The sequence below is a fragment of the Bombina bombina genome, chromosome 7 (genome assembly GCF_027579735.1).
Source record: "Bombina bombina isolate aBomBom1 chromosome 7, aBomBom1.pri, whole genome shotgun sequence".
Taxonomy (NCBI): domain Eukaryota; kingdom Metazoa; phylum Chordata; class Amphibia; order Anura; family Bombinatoridae; genus Bombina; species Bombina bombina.
Window position 1 is genome coordinate 633115624 of NC_069505.1, and position 17592 is coordinate 633133215.

A 17592-nucleotide genomic window follows, 5' to 3' on the forward strand; every position below is an offset into this window, starting at 1 on the left:
CAAAGTAACTTTGTATAAGGAGGTAAAGTCCCAATTGTGAGCCCCCAAGCAGAAAACGGATTGTGACCCAAACAGAAATGGCAGTAAAATGCTAATCACTTTGTTTTACTTGGGAGTTTCAATGTATCATGCTCTTGAGTTGAACTTTACCTATGTATGTAAAATTCCTTTGCAGGGCTCATATACCTAGAGTTCTATGCAAAAATGATGTTATTTTATTGTTTTGTTTTTGCATTATAATATACTTTTAAACAGCTATTTGCCCACTGATACCAGAAAATAAGTCACTACTGAACTTTAATTATCATTGTGAAAAGTATGCAGCTGCGCAGGGGCATGTTCCTACATAAGGGCACCAGCCTGGCAGTTTAGGTGAAGTTGCGTTACAGTACATGACATATTGTGCCCTATACACATAAACCTGCACATTGGATATAATGGTTATCTGTAGAAAAGAAATGGCACTGCCAAAAATGCTTGCGGGTTGAAGACCTTGTGCCTATGGGTGCAAGAGATGAATTTCCAGGCATAGTCATTAAATGCTCAAATATTACTCTTCTGTTCAACATAAACTGACAAATCAGACAATCAGATCTGATTAATCTATTTCATTTAATAAAAACTGATAATGTTCTACTTATGTGCTATAGAGGCCCCGATATTCAAAGCATCAAGATATTCAAAGAAAAGAGGCGTGGCTGAGTAATGCTGGCGAGTAGCAATTATCTCCCATAAAAATCAATGAGAGAGCGCGAGGTTTCCACCCGTATCGCCGACATCGCCACTCCTCTGCATTTTGATGCAGCCAATAGGGGGGGCCAATTTGAAGTGGGCCTATATGGCGCAGACAGTGCGCTCACTGAAACTACACTAGGACCTACACTAACTACATCAGGCCCTATACAGGTGACACATGACTGTGGCATTTATTTATTTTACCAGCATATATGTGACATGTCACTGTGACAGCTGGTAGAATATAACTGACATACCTGTATAGGTGATATATAACAGGGACAAGATTACTGTATCAATATTCATGTGACATAATACCCCTATACAGGTGACACATAACAGTGGCATTTATTTTACCAGTATATAGGTGGCATGTCACTGGGACAACTGTTAGTATATAAGTGACATACCTGTATAGGTGGTATATGACAGGGACAAAATTACTGTATCAATATTCATGACATAATACTCCTATACAGATGACACATGACCTTGACATTTATTTCATTTTACCAGCATATACGTGACATGTAATTGTGACAGCTGTTAGTATATAAGTGACATACCTGTATAGGTGATACATGAGAGGGACACGATTACTGTATCAATATTCATGTGATATAATACCCCTATACAGGTGACACATGACAGTCACATTTATTTTACCAGTATATAGGTGACAGATCACAGTGGCATTTTACCAGTATATAAGGGAGAAGTGACAGTGACATTAATTTTACCAGTATATAGGTGACACATGACAGTGGAATTTTACCAGTATATAGATGACATGTGACAGTGGCATTTATTTAACCACTATATAGGTGACATGTGAAAGTGACATTTATTTTACCAAGGCTCTGTCCTCGGTCCCCTTCTCTTCTCAATCTACAGATCATCATTAGGTTCCTTTAGGTTCTTTAATAAAGTCTCATGGGTTTCATTATCATTTGTATGCTGACAACTCCCAAATTTACCTCTTTGCACCAGACCTATCTCCTTCCGTGCTAACCCGTTTCAGTAACTGTCTCTCTCATATCTCATCTTGGATGTCCTCTCACTACCTCAAGCTAAAGCTCTCCAAAACTGAGCTCCTTATTTTCCCCCCTTCTTCCAAAATCTCCACCCCTCATTTCTCTATAACTATCGATAACTCCATCATTACCCCTACCCCGCATGCCCAATGTCTTGGGGTAACACTTGACACAGATCTTTCTTTCACTCCTCACATTCAGTCCTTGGCTAAATTCTGCTGCTTCTACCTTAAAAACATCTCTAAAATTAGACATTTCCTTACACAAGACACAACAAAGATTTAAATCCATTCTCTCTCTGGTCTCCCTAGCTACTGCCTAGCTCCTTTACAATCCATAATGAATGCCTCTGCCCGGCTCATCTTCCTTACACGTCGCTCTTCATTTGCTGCACCTCTCTGACAATCCATTCACTGGCTTCCTCTTGCCTCTAGGATCAAACACAAAATTCTGACTCTGACAAACTGCACTGCTCACCCCTGTATCTCAGACCTTGTCTCCAGATACTCTCCCTCCCGTCCTCTTTGCTCTGCTCACAACCTCCTCCTCACATTTTCGTATAGAGGACTTCTCCAGACTGACTCCCATCTTGTGGAACTCTCTGCCTCGCTCCACAAGACTCCCCCCTAGTTTTAAAAGCTTCAAGCGCTCCCAAAAGACTCTACTATTCTGGGATGCATACAACCTACACTAACCTTTCCTAACTTCACTGCTATCCCCTTTAACCCCTTATCATATAACCCTATGAGCCCAGCTGTTTGTAGATCACCTTCATAAGAACTGACTACAACAGTGCAACTCTCTGCAGGGCCCTCTACCCAATTGTTCCCTATAAATGTTACCTTGTATACCGCCTATGTTTACAGCACTGCGGAATTACCAGTACCTGATAATAATAACATAATATATAGGTGAAATGTGACAGTGGCATTTATTTAACCAGTATATAGGTGACATGTGACAGTGATATTTATTTTACAAGTATATAGGTGACAAGTGACAGTGATATTATTTTACCAGTATATATGTGACATGTGACAGTGGCATTTTACCAATATATAGGTGACAGTGGCATTTATTTAACCAGTATATAGGTGACATGTGACAGTGACATTTAATTTACCAATGCTCTGCCCTCGGTCCCCTTCTCTTGTCAATCTACACGTCATCATTAGGTTACTTTATAAAGTCCCATGGGTTTCATTATCATTTGAATGCCGACAACACCCAAATCTACCTCTCTGCACCAGACCTATCTCCTTCCGTGCTAACCTATGTCACTAACTGTCTCTCTCATATCTCATCTTGGATGTCCTCTCACTACCTCAAGCTAAAGCTCTTCAAAACTGAGCTCCTTATTTTTCCTCCTTCTTCCAAAATCTCCACCCCTTATTCCTCTATAACTATTGATAACTCCATCATTACCCAACATCACATGCCCGATGTCTTGGGGTCACACTTGACTCAGATCTTTCTTTCACTCCTCACATTCAGTCCTTGGCTAAAGCCTGCCACTTCCACCTTAAAAACATCTCTCAAATTAGACACAACTAAGATTTAAATCCACTCTCTCATCCTTTCCCGCCTCGGTTACTGCAACTCCATCCTCTCTGTTGTCCCTAGCTGCCACCTAGCTCCTTTACAATCCATAATGAATGCCTCTGCCCGGCTCATCTTCCTTACACATCGCTCTTCATCTGCTGCACCTCTCTGACAATCCCTTTACTGGTTTCCTCTTGCCTCCAGGATTAAACATAAAATTCTCATTCTGACATACAAAGCCCTCAACTGCACTGCTCCCCCCTATATCTCAGACCTTGTCTCCAGATACTCTCCCTCCCGTCCCCTTTGCTCTGCTCACAATCTCCTCCTCTCCTCCTCACATTTTTGTTTACAGGACTTCTCCAGACTGGCTCCCATCTTGTGGAACGCTCTGCCCCGCTCCACAAGACTCTCCCCTAGCTTTAAAAGCTTCAAGCGCTCCCTAAAGACTCTACTGTTCAGGGATGCATACAACCTACACTAACCTTCCTAACTCCATTGCTATCCCCTTGAACCCCTTGTCATGTAAGCCTATAACCCAGCTGTTTGTAGATCACCTTCATAAGAACCGACTACAACAGTGCAACTCTCGGCAGGGCCCCCTACCCAATTGTTCCCTATAAACGTTGTACACCATAAATGTTTACAGCGCTGCGGAATCTGTTGGAGCTCTACAAATACCTGATAATAAAATAATATTTAGCTGACATGTGACAGTGGCATTTATTTAACCAGCCCCTGTATTTGTTTGTTAAATTTTGTTTGGTGTCTCATATTGTACTGTCCTTTTACCTTTGTTGCCCATGGACAGCGCTGCGGAATCTGTTGGCGCTTTATATATAAATAATAATAATTAATAAATAATAATAATAGGTGACATGTGACAGTGACATTTATTTTACCAGTAAATAGGTGACATGTGACAGGGATATTTTTTTTTACCAGTATATAGGTGACATGTGACAGTGATATTTTACTAGTTTATAGGTGACATGTGACAATGGAATTTATTTTACAAGTACTGTATATAGATTGACATGTGACAGTGATATTTATTTTACCATTATATAGGTGACATGTGACAGCGATATTTATTTCACCAGCAGATAGGTGACACGTGACAGTGATATTTATTTTAACAGTAGATAGGTGACATGTGGCAGGGATATTTATTTTACCATTATATAGGTGACATGCGACAGTGATATTTATTGCACCAGTATATAGGTGACATGTGACAGTGATATTTATTGTACCAGTATATAGGTGACAAGTGACAGTTATATTTATGGTATCAGTATATAGGTGATATGTGACAGTGATATTTATTTTACCAGTATATAGGTTACACATGACAGTGATATTTATTTTACCAGTATATAGGTGACACATGACAGTGATATTTATTTTACCAGTATATAGGTGACAAGTGACAGTGAGATTTATTGTACTTGTATATAGGTGACACGTGACAGTGATATTTATTTTACCTGTATATAGGTGAAATGTGACAATGATATTTATTTTACCTGTATATAGGGGACATGTGACAGTGATATTTATTTTACCAGTAGATAGGTGACATGTGACAGTGATATTTATTGTACCAGTATATAGGTGACAAGTGACAGTGATATTTATTGTACCAGTATATAGGTGACATGTGACAGTGATATTTATTTTACCTGTATATAGGTGACATGTGACAGTGATATTTATTTTACCAGTATATAGGCGACAAGTGACAGTGAGATTTATTGTACTTGTATATAGGTGACACGTGACAGTGATATTTATTTTACCTGTATATAGGTGAAATGTGACAATGATATTTATTTTACCTGTATATAGGGGACATGTGACAGTGATATTTATTTTACCAGTAGATAGGTGACATGTGACAGTGATATTTATTGTACCAGTATATAGGTGACAAGTGACAGTGATATTTATTGTACCAGTATATAGGTGACATGTGACAGTGATATTTATTTTACCTGTATATAGGTGACATGTGACAGTGATATTTATTTTACCAGTATATAGGTGACATGTGACAGTGATATTTATTTTACCAGTATATAGGGGACGTGACAGTGATATTTATTTTTACCAGTAGATAGGTGACATGTGACAGTGATATTTATTGTACCAGTATATAGGTGGCATGTGACAGTAACATAGTAACATAGTAACATAGTAGATAAGGTTGAAAAAAGACTGAAGTCCATCGAGTTCAACCTATACAAATCTAAAATACTTACAAAAAGCTCCAGTTAAGCTTAAATAACCCCATTAAAATGTGACCCATTTAATACTAGCAATCATATCCATGAATTTTGTTTATATACAGAAATTTATCCAGACTATTTTTAAATGTATCTATGGTATTGGCATTCACTACCTCCTTTGGTAATGAGTTCCACAATTTTATTGCTCTTACAGTGAAAAAACGTTTCCGTTGCAGGAGATTAAATCTCCTTTCCTCCAACCTTAAATTATGACCTCTTGTCAGAAACAATTTTCTTGGAATAAACAGAGCTTCTGCCATCTCTGTATATGGGCCTTGAATATATTTATATAAAGTAATCATGTCACCTCTCAAGCGCCTTTTTTCTAAAGAAAACAGACCCAGTTTGGCTAGCCTCTCCTCATAGGTTAATTTCTCCAATCCCCCTATTAGCTTTGTGGCCCTTCTCTGAACTTTTTCTAGTTCTGCAATATCTTTTTTTCAAGGTGAGGTCTTACCAGGGCTTTATATAATGACAGAATTATGCTTTCCTCCCTTGAATCAATGCCTCTTTTAATACATGCTTCCATTCACTTGCCCATAGTTCTAATTTTAGCAAATCCCTTTGTAAAGAGAGTTCGTCCTGCTCTGACCTTATGACCTTACTTAACTTAGTATCATCTGCAAAAATAGAGATGTCGCTATTTAATCCTTGCTCCAAGTCATTTATAAAAATATTAAAAAGAATAGGGCCCAGTACTGATCCCTGGGGGACGCCACTGATTACCTTTGTCCAATCTGAGTATGATCCATTTACTGCTACTCGTTGCTCCCTATCTTTTATCCAGTTATTTATCCATGAGCTAACATTTTCAACTATTCCCAGTCCCTTAATTTTGTGCATTAATCTCTCATGTGGCACTGTATCAAATGTCTTGCAAAATCTAAGTATATCACATCAACTGATTCCCCTTTATCTATATTTTTACTTACTTCCTCGTAGAATCTAATTAGATTAGTTTGACATGATCTATTTCTCCTAAAGCCATGTTGATTAGAACTCATAATCTTGTTTACACGAATATGCTCATCAATATAATCCCTTATAATCCCTTCAAAGATCTTCCCCACTATTGATGTCAGACTAACTGGTCTATAGCTTCCTGGATCATCCCTGCTTCCCTTTTTGAAGAGTGGCACCACATCAGCTTTACGCCAATCCTGGGGTACCATGCCTGAGGATAATGAGTCTTGAAAAATTAAGAGTAAAGGTTTGTCTATAACAGTGCTAAGTTCCCTTAACACCCTTGGGTGTATTCCATCTGGGCCTGGAGTTTTATTTACCTTAATATTTTCCAGTTTTTTCCTGATATCCTCTAAACAAAACCCAGTTAGTGGTATGGACTGGCATGTTCTATTCTGTTCCAAAGTATGATTCAATGGTTCCTCTCTTGTGTATACTGAAGAAAAAAACTGGTTTAGTACCTCAGCCTTCTCCCTGTCATTATTTATCATGCTACCCTCCACACATTTTAATGTACCTATATTATCCTTATTAGATTTGTTGCTATTTATGTACTTAAAGAACCTTTTAGGGTTAGACTTAGAATCCTTGGCAATTAATTTTTCATTTTCAATTTTGGCTAATTTGATTGCTTTTTTGCATGCTTTGTTACATTCCTTATAAATATTGTATGCTGAGTCTGTACTATTTTCTTTTAATAATTTAAATGCCCTACGTTTTTTCCTAATTTCTTTTAACACATTTTTATTTAGCCATAACGGCTTAGTTTTTTTATTTTTATTTTTATAACCATATGGTATGTGATATGTTGATATGTATATTTATTTAACACATTTCTAAATATTATCCATTTATTCTCTGTATTTTTATTAGAAAATACATTGTCCCAATTTATATTATTTAATGATTTCCTTAAATCGTTGAATTTTGCTTTCTTGAAATTAAAAGTCTTAGTTAAGCCTTTAAAACACTGCATTTGAAAATAGATTTCAAATGTGACCATGTTATGATCACTGTTACCCAAATGTTCTTTGACTTCTATGTTTGATATTATATCTGTATTGTTTGATAGCACTAAATCCAATATAGCTTTACTCCTAGTTGGCTCCTCTATTAATTGTGACAAGAAGTTATCCCTGAGAACATTTAAAAATCTATCCCCCTTAGCTGAATTACTAGTTTCATTGGCCCAGTTTATATCAGGGTAGTTAAAATCTCCCATAATTACAGCACTGTTATTAGCAGCCTTACCTATTTGTATAAGTAGTTGAGTTTCCTCCGGGTCACTAATGTTGGGAGGCTTGTAGCATGTTCCTAGTAATATTTTTTTAGGATTTTTCCCCCCACTCTTTATTTCAACCCACAGGGTCTCTACATTGTCACTTGCATCATAAATATCTTCCCTTATTGTAGGTTTAAGGTTAGGTTTAATATACATGCAGATTCCTCCACCCCTTTTATTATTCCTGTCCCTCCTAAATAATGTATACCCCTCTAAGTTAACTGCCCAGTGATATTTATTTTACCAGTATGGTGACATGTGACAATGATATTTATTTTACCTGTATATAGGTGACATGTGACAGTGATATTTATTGTACCAGTATATAGGTGACATGTGACAGTGATATTTATTGTACCAGTATATAGGTGACAAGTGACAGTGATATTTATTGTACCAGTATATAGGTGACATGTGACAGTGATATTTATTTTACCTGTATATAGGTGACATGTGACAGTGATATTTATTTTACCAGTATATAGGTGACAAGTGACAGTGAGATTTATTGTACTTGTATATAGGTGACACGTGACAGTGATATTTATTTTACCTGTATATAGGTGAAATGTGACAATGATATTTATTTTACCTGTATATAGGGGACATGTGACAGTGATATTTATTTTACCAGTAGATAGGTGACATGTGACAGTGATATTTATTGTACCAGTATATAGTTGACAAGTGACAGTGATATTTATTGTACCAGTATATAGGTGACATGTGACAGTGATATTTATTTTACCTGTATATAGGTGACATGTGACAGTGATATTTATTTTACCAGTATATAGGTGACATGTGACAGTGATATTTATTTTACCAGTATATAGGGGACATGACAGTGATATTTATTTTTACCAGTAGATAGGTGACATGTGACAGTGATCTTTATTGTACCAGTATATAGGTGGCATGTGACAGTGATATTTATTTTACCAGTATGGTGACATGTGACAGTGATATGTATTTTACCTGTATATAGGTGAAGTGACAGTGATATTTATTTTACCAGTATGGTGACATGTGACAGTGATATTTATTTTACCTGTATATACGTGACATGTGACAGTGATATTTATTTTACCTGTATATAGGTGACATGTGACAGTGATATTTATTGTACCAGTATATAGGTGACATGTGACAGTGATATTTATTTTACCTGTATATAGGTGACATGTGACAGTGATATTTATTGTACCAGTATATAGGTGACATGTGACAGTGACATTTATTTTACCTGTATATAGATGACATGTGACAGTGATATTCATTTTACCTGTATATAAGTGACATGTGACCGTGATATTTATTTTACCTGTATATAGGTGATGTGACAGTGATATTTATTTTACCAGTATGGTGACATGTGGCAGCGATATTTATTTTACCTGTATATAGGTGACATGTGACAGTGATATTTATTGTACCAGTATGTAGCTGACACGTGACAGTGATATTTATTTTACCAGTATGGTGACATGTGACAGTGATATTTATTTTACCAGTATGGTGACATGTGACAGTGATATTTATTGTACCAGTATATAGGTGACATGTGACAGTGATATTTTTGTACCAGTACATAGGTGACATGTGACAGTGATATTTATTTTACCTGTATATAGGTGACATGTGACAGTGATATTTATTGTAACAGTATATAGGTGACATGTGACAGTGATATTTTTTGTACCAGTACATAGGTGACATGTGACAGTGATATTTATTTTACCTGTATATAGGTGACATGTGACAGTGATATTTATTGTACCAGTATATAGGTGACATGCGACAGTGATATTTATTGTACCAGTAAATAGGTGACATGTTACACTGATATTTATTTTACCTGTATATAGATGACGTGACAGTGATATTTATTTTACCAGTATGGTGACATGTGACAGTGACATTTATTGTACCAGTATATAGGTGACATGTGACAGTGATATTTTTTGTACCAGTACATAGGTGACATGTGACAGTGATATTTATTTTACCTGTATATAGATGACATGTGACAGTGATATTTATTGTACCTGTATATAGGTGACATGTGACAGTGATATTTATTTTACCTGTATATAGGTGACATGTGACAGTGATATTTATTTTACCAGTATGGTGACATGTGACAGTGATATTTATTGTACCAGTATATAGGTGACATGTGACACTGATATTTATTGTACCAGTATATAGCTGACATGTGACAGTGATATTTTTTGTACCAGTACATAGGTGACATGTGACAGTGATATTTATTTTACCTGTATATAAGTGACATGTGACAGTGATATTTATTGTACCAGTATATAGGTGACATGTGACAGTGATATTTATTGTACTAGTATATAGGTGACATGTGACAGTGATATTTATTTTACCTGTATATAGGTGACATGTGACAGTGATATTTATTGTACCAGTATATAGGTGACATGTGACAGTGATATTTTTTTGTACCAGTACATAGGTGACATGTGACAGTGATATTTATTTTACCTGTATATAAGTGACATGTGACAGTGATATTTATTGTACCAGTATATAGGTGACATGTGACAGTGATATTTATTGTACTAGTATATAGGTGACATGTGACAGTGATATTTATTGTACTAGTAAATAGGTAACATGTGACAGTGATATTTATTTTACCTGTATATAGGTGACGTGACAGTGATATTTATTTTACCAGTATGGTGACATGTGACAGTGATATTTATTGTACTAGTATATAGGTGACATGTGACAGTGATATTTATTGTACTAGTAAATAGGTAACATGTGACAGTGATATTTATTTTACCTGTATATAGGTGACGTGACAGTGATATTTATTTTACCACTATGGTGACATGTGACAGTGATATTTATTTTACCTGTATATAGTTGACATGTGACAGTGACATTTTTTTACCAGTAGATAGGTGACATGTGACAGTGATCTTTATTTTACCAGTATATAGGTGACATGTGACAGTGATATTTATGTTACCAGTATGGTGACATGTGACAGTGATATTTATTTTACCTGTATATAGGTGACATGTGACAGGGATATTTTTTTACCAGTAGATAGGTGACATGTGACAGTGATATTTATTGTACCAGTAAATAGGTGACATGTGACAGTGATATTTATTGTACCAGTATGTAGCTGACATGTGACAGCGATATTTATTTTACCTGTAAGGTGACATGTGACAGTGATATTTATTGTACCAGTATATAGGTGACATGTGACAGTGATATTTATTGTACCAGTATATAGGTGACAGTGACATTTATTTTACCTGTATATAGATGACATGTGACAGTGATATTCATTTTACCTGTATATAAGTGACATGTGACCGTGATATTTATTTTACCTGTATATAGGTGATGTGACAGTGATATTTATTTTACCAGTATGGTGACATGTGGCAGTGATATTTATTTTACCTGTATATAGGTGACATGTGACAGTGATATTTATTGTACCAGTATATAGGCGATATGTGACAGTGATATTTATTTTACCAGTATGGTGACATGTGACAGTGATATTTATTTTACCAGTATGGTGACATGTGACAGTGATATTTATTTTACCTGTATATAAGTGACATGTGACAGTGATATTTATTGTACCAGTATATAGGTGACATGTGACAGTGATATTTATTTTACCTGTATATAGGGGACATGTGACAGTGATATTTATTTTACCTGTATATAGATGACATGTGACAGTGATATTTATTGTACCAGTATATAGGTGACATGTGACAGTGATATTTATTTTACCTGTATATAGGTGACATGTGACAGTGATATTTATTTTACCTGTATATAGGGGACATGTGACAGTGATATTTATTGTACCAGTATATAGGGGACATGTGACAGTGATATTTATTGTACCAGTATGTAGGTGACATGTGACAGTGATATTTATTTTACCTGTATATAGGTGACATGTGACAGTGATATTTATTGTACCAGTATATAGGTGACATGTGACAGTGATATTTATTTTACCTGTATATAGGTGACATGTGACAGTGATATTTATTGTACCAGTATATAGGTGACACGTGACAGTGATATTTATTGTACCAGTATATAGGTGACACGTGACAGTGATATTTATTGTACCAGTATATAGGTGACATGTGACAGTGATATTTATTGTACCTGTATATAGGTGACATGTGACAGTGATATTTATTTTACCTGTATATAGGTGACATGTGACAGTGATATTTATTTTACCTGTATATAGGTGACATGTGACAGTGATATTTATTGTACCAGTATATAGGTGACATGTGACAGTGATATTTATTGTACCAGTATATAGGTGACATGTGTCAGTGATATTTATTGTACCAGTATATAGGTGACATCTGACAGTGATATTTATTGTACCAGTATAAAGGTGACATGTAACAGTGATATTTATTTTACCTGTATATAGGTGACATGTGACAGTGATATTTATTTTTCCTGTATATAGGTGACATGTGACAGTGATATTTATTTTACCTGTATATAGGTGACATGTGACAGTGATATTTATTGTACCAGTATATAGGTGACATGTGACAGTGATATTTATTTTACCTGTATATAGGTGACATGTGACAGTGATATTTATTTTTCCTGTATATAGGTGACATGTGACAGTGATATTTATTTTACCTGTATATAGGGGACATGTGACAGTGATATTTATTGTACCAGTATATAGGTGACATGTGACAGTGATATTTATTGTACCAGTATGTAGGTGACATGTGACAGTGATATTTATTTTACCTGTATATAGGTGACACGTGACAGTGATATTTATTGTACCAGTATATAGGTGACATGTGACAGTGATATTTATTTTACCTGTATATAGGTGACATGTGACAGTGATATTTATTGTACCAGTATATAGGTGACATGTGACAGTGATATTTATTTTACCTGTATATAGGGGACATGTGACAGTGATATTTATTGTACCAGTATATAGGTGACATGTGACAGTGATATTTATTGTACCAGTATGTAGGTGACATGTGACAGTGATATTTATTTTACCTGTATATAGGTGACACGTGACAGTGATATTTATTGTACCAGTATATAGGTGACATGTGACAGTGATATTTATTTTACCTGTATATAGGTGACATGTGACAGTGATATTTATTGTACCAGTATATAGGTGACATGTGACAGTGATATTTATTTTACCTGTATATAGGTGACATGTGACAGTGATATTGATTTTTCCTGTATATAGGTGACATGTGACAGTGATATTTATTTTACCTGTATATAGGTGACATGTGACAGTGATATTTATTGTACCAGTATATAGGTGACATGTGACAGTGATATTTATTTTACCTGTATATAGGTGACATGTGACAGTGATATTTATTGTACCAGTATGTAGCTGACACATGACAGTGATATTTATTTTACCTGTAAGGTGACATGTGACAGTGATATTTATTGTACCAGTATATAGGTGACATGTGACAGTGACATTTATTTTAGCTGTATATAGATGACATGTGACAGTGATATTCATTTTACCTGTATATAAGTGACATGTGACCGTGATATTTATTTTACCTGTATATAGGTGATGTGACAGTGATATTTATTTTACCAGTATGGTGACATGTGGCAGCGATATTTATTTTACCTGTATATAGGTGACATGTGACAGTGATATTTATTGTACCAGTATATAGGCGATATGTTACAGTGATATTTATTTTACCAGTATGGTGACATGTGACAGTGATATTTATTTTACCAGTATGGTGACATGTGACAGTGATATTTATTTTACCTGTATATAAGTGACATGTGACAGTGATATTTATTGTACCAGTATATAGGTGACATGTGACAGTGATATTTATTTTACCTGTATATAGGGGACATGTGACAGTGATATTTATTTTACCTGTATATAGATGACATGTGACAGTGATATTTATTGTACCAGTATATAGGTGACATGTGACAGTGATATTTATTTTACCTGTATATAGGTGACATGTGACAGTGATATTTATTTTACCTGTATATAGGGGACATGTGACAGTGATATTTATTGTACCAGTATATAGGGGACATGTGACAGTGATATTTATTGTACCAGTATGTAGGTGACATGTGACAGTGATATTTATTTTACCTGTATATAGGTCACATGTGACAGTGATATTTATTGTACCAGTATATAGGTGACATGTGACAGTGATATTTATTTTACCTGTATATAGGTGACATGTGACAGTGATATTTATTGTACCAGTATATAGGTGACATGTGACAGTGATATTTATTTTACCTGTATATAGGTGACATGTGACAGTGATATTTATTTTACCTGTATATAGGTGACATGTGACAGTGATATTTATTGTACCAGTATATAGGGGACATGTGACAGTGATATTTATTGTACCAGTATATAGGTGACACGTGACAGTGATATTTATTGTACCAGTATATAGGTGACATGTGTCAGTGATATTTATTGTACCAGTATATAGGTGACATGTGACAGTGATATTTATTTTACCTGTATATAGGTGACATGTGACAGTGATATTTATTGTACCAGTATATAGGTGACATGTGACAGTGATATTTATTTTACCTGTATATAGGTGACATGTGACAGTGATATTTATTTTACCTGTATATAGGTGACATGTGACAGTGATATTTATTGTACCAGTATATAGGAGACATGTGACAGTGATATTTATTTTACCTGTATATAGGTTACACGTGACAGTGATATTTATTTTACCTGTATATAGGTGACATGTGACAGTGATATTTATTGTACCAGTATATAGGGGACATGTGACAGTGATATTTATTGTACCAGTATATAGGTGACACGTGACAGTGATATTTATTGTACCAGTATATAGGTGACATGTGTCAGTGATATTTATTGTACCAGTATATAGGTGACATGTGACAGTGATATTTATTTTACCTGTATATAGGTGACATGTGACAGTGATATTTATTGTACCAGTATATAGGTGACATGTGACAGTGATATTTATTTTACCTGTATATAGGTGACATGTGACAGTGATATTTATTTTACCTGTATATAGGTGACATGTGACAGTGATATTTATTGTACAAGTATATAGGTGACATGTGACAGTGATATTTATTGTACCAGTATATAGGTGACATGTGACAGTGATATTTATTGTACCAGTATGTAGGTGACATGTGACAGTGATATTTATTTTACCTGTATATAGGTGACATGTGACAGTGATATTTATTGTACCAGTATATAGGTGACATGTGACAGTGATATTTATTGTACCAGTATATAGGTGACATGTGACAGTGATATTTATTTTTCCTGTATATAGGTGACATGTGACAGTGATATTTATTTTACCTGTATATAGGTGACATGTGACAGTGATATTTATTGTACCAGTATATAGGTGACATGTGACAGTGATATTTATTGTACCAGTATATAGGTGACATGTGACAGTGATATTTATTGTACTAGTAAATAGGTAACATGTGACAGTGATATTTATTTTACCTGTATATAGGTGACGTGACAGTGATATTTATTTTACCAGTATATAGGTGACATGTGACAGTGATATTTATTGTACCAGTATATAGGTGACATGTGACAGTGATATTTATTGTACCAGTATATAGGTGACATGTGACAGTGATATTTATTGTACCAGTATATAGGTGACATGTGACAGTGATATTTATTGTACCTGTATATAGATGACATGTGACAGTGATATTTATTGTACTAGTAAATAGGTAACATGTGACAGTGATATTTATTTTACCTGTATATAGGTGACGTGACAGTGATATTTATTTTACCAGTATGGTGACATGTGACAGTGATATTTATTGTACTAGTATATAGGTGACATGTGACAGTGATATTTATTGTACCAGTAGATAGGTGACATGTGACAGTGATATTTATTGTACCAGTATATAGGTGACATGTGACAGTGATATTTATTTTACCTGTATATAGGTGACATGTGACAGTGATATTTATTGTACCAGTATATAGGTGACATGTGACAGTGATATTTATTGTACCGGTATATAGGTGACATGTGACAGTGATATTTATTTTACCTGTATATAGGTGACATGTGACAGTGATATTTATTTTACCTGTATATAGGTGACATGTGACAGTGATATTTATTGTACCAGTATATAGGTGACATGTGACAGTGATATTTATTGTACCGGTATATAGGTGACATGTGACAGTGATATTTATTTTACCTGTATATAGGTGACATGTGACAGTGATATTTATTTTACCTGTATATAGGTGACATGTGACAGTGATATTTATTGTACTAGTAAATAGGTAACATGTGACAGTGATATTTATTTTACCTGTATATAGGTGACGTGACAGTGATATTTATTTTACCAGTATGGTGACATGTGACAGTGATATTTATTGTACTAGTATATAGGTGACATGTGACAGTGATATTTATTGTACCAGTAGATAGGTGACATGTGACAGTGATATTTATTGTACCAGTATATAGGTGACATGTGACAGTGATATTTATTTTACCTGTATATAGGTGACATGTGACAGTGATATTTATTGTACCAGTATATAGGTGACATGTGACAGTGATATTTATTGTACCAGTATATAGGTGACATGTGACAGTGATATTTATTTTACCTGTATATAGGTGACATGTGACAGTGATATTTATTTTACCTGTATATAGGTGACATGTGACAGTGATATTTATTGTACCAGTATATAGGTGACACGTGACAGTGATATTTATTGTACCAGTATATAGGTGACATGTGACAGTGATATTTATTGTACCTGTATATAGGTGACATGTGACAGTGATATTTATTGTACCAGTATATAGGTGACATGTGACAGTGATATTTATTTTACCTGTATATAGGGGACATGTGACAGTGATATTTATTTTACCTGTATATAGGTGACATGTGACAGTGATATTTATTTTACCTGTATATAGGGGACATGTGACAGTGATATTTATTGTACCAGTATATAGGTGACATGTGACAGTGATATTTATTGTACCAGTATATAGGTGACATGTGACAGTGGTATTTATTTTACCTGTATATAGGTGACATGTGACAGTGATATTTATTTTACCTGTATATAGGGGACATGTGACAGTGATATTTATTGTACCAGTATATAGGTGACATGTGACAGTGATATTTATTTTACCTGTATATAGGTGACATGTGACAGTGATATTTATTTTACCTGCATATAGGTGACATGTGACAGTGATATTTACTGTACCTGTATATAGGGGACATGTGACAGTGATATTTATTGTACCAGTATATAGGTGACATGTGACAGTGATATTTATTTTACCTGTATATAGGTGACATGTGACAGTGATATTTATTTTACCTGTATATAGGTGACATGTGACAGTGATATTTATTTTACCTGTATATAGGTGACATGTGACAGTGATATTTATTTTACCTGTATATAGGTGACATGTGACAGTGATATTTATTGTACCAGTATATAGGTGACATGTGACAGTGATATTTATTGTACCGGTATATAGGTGACATGTGACAGTGATATTTATTTTACCTGTATATAGGTGACATGTGACAGTGATATTTATTTTAC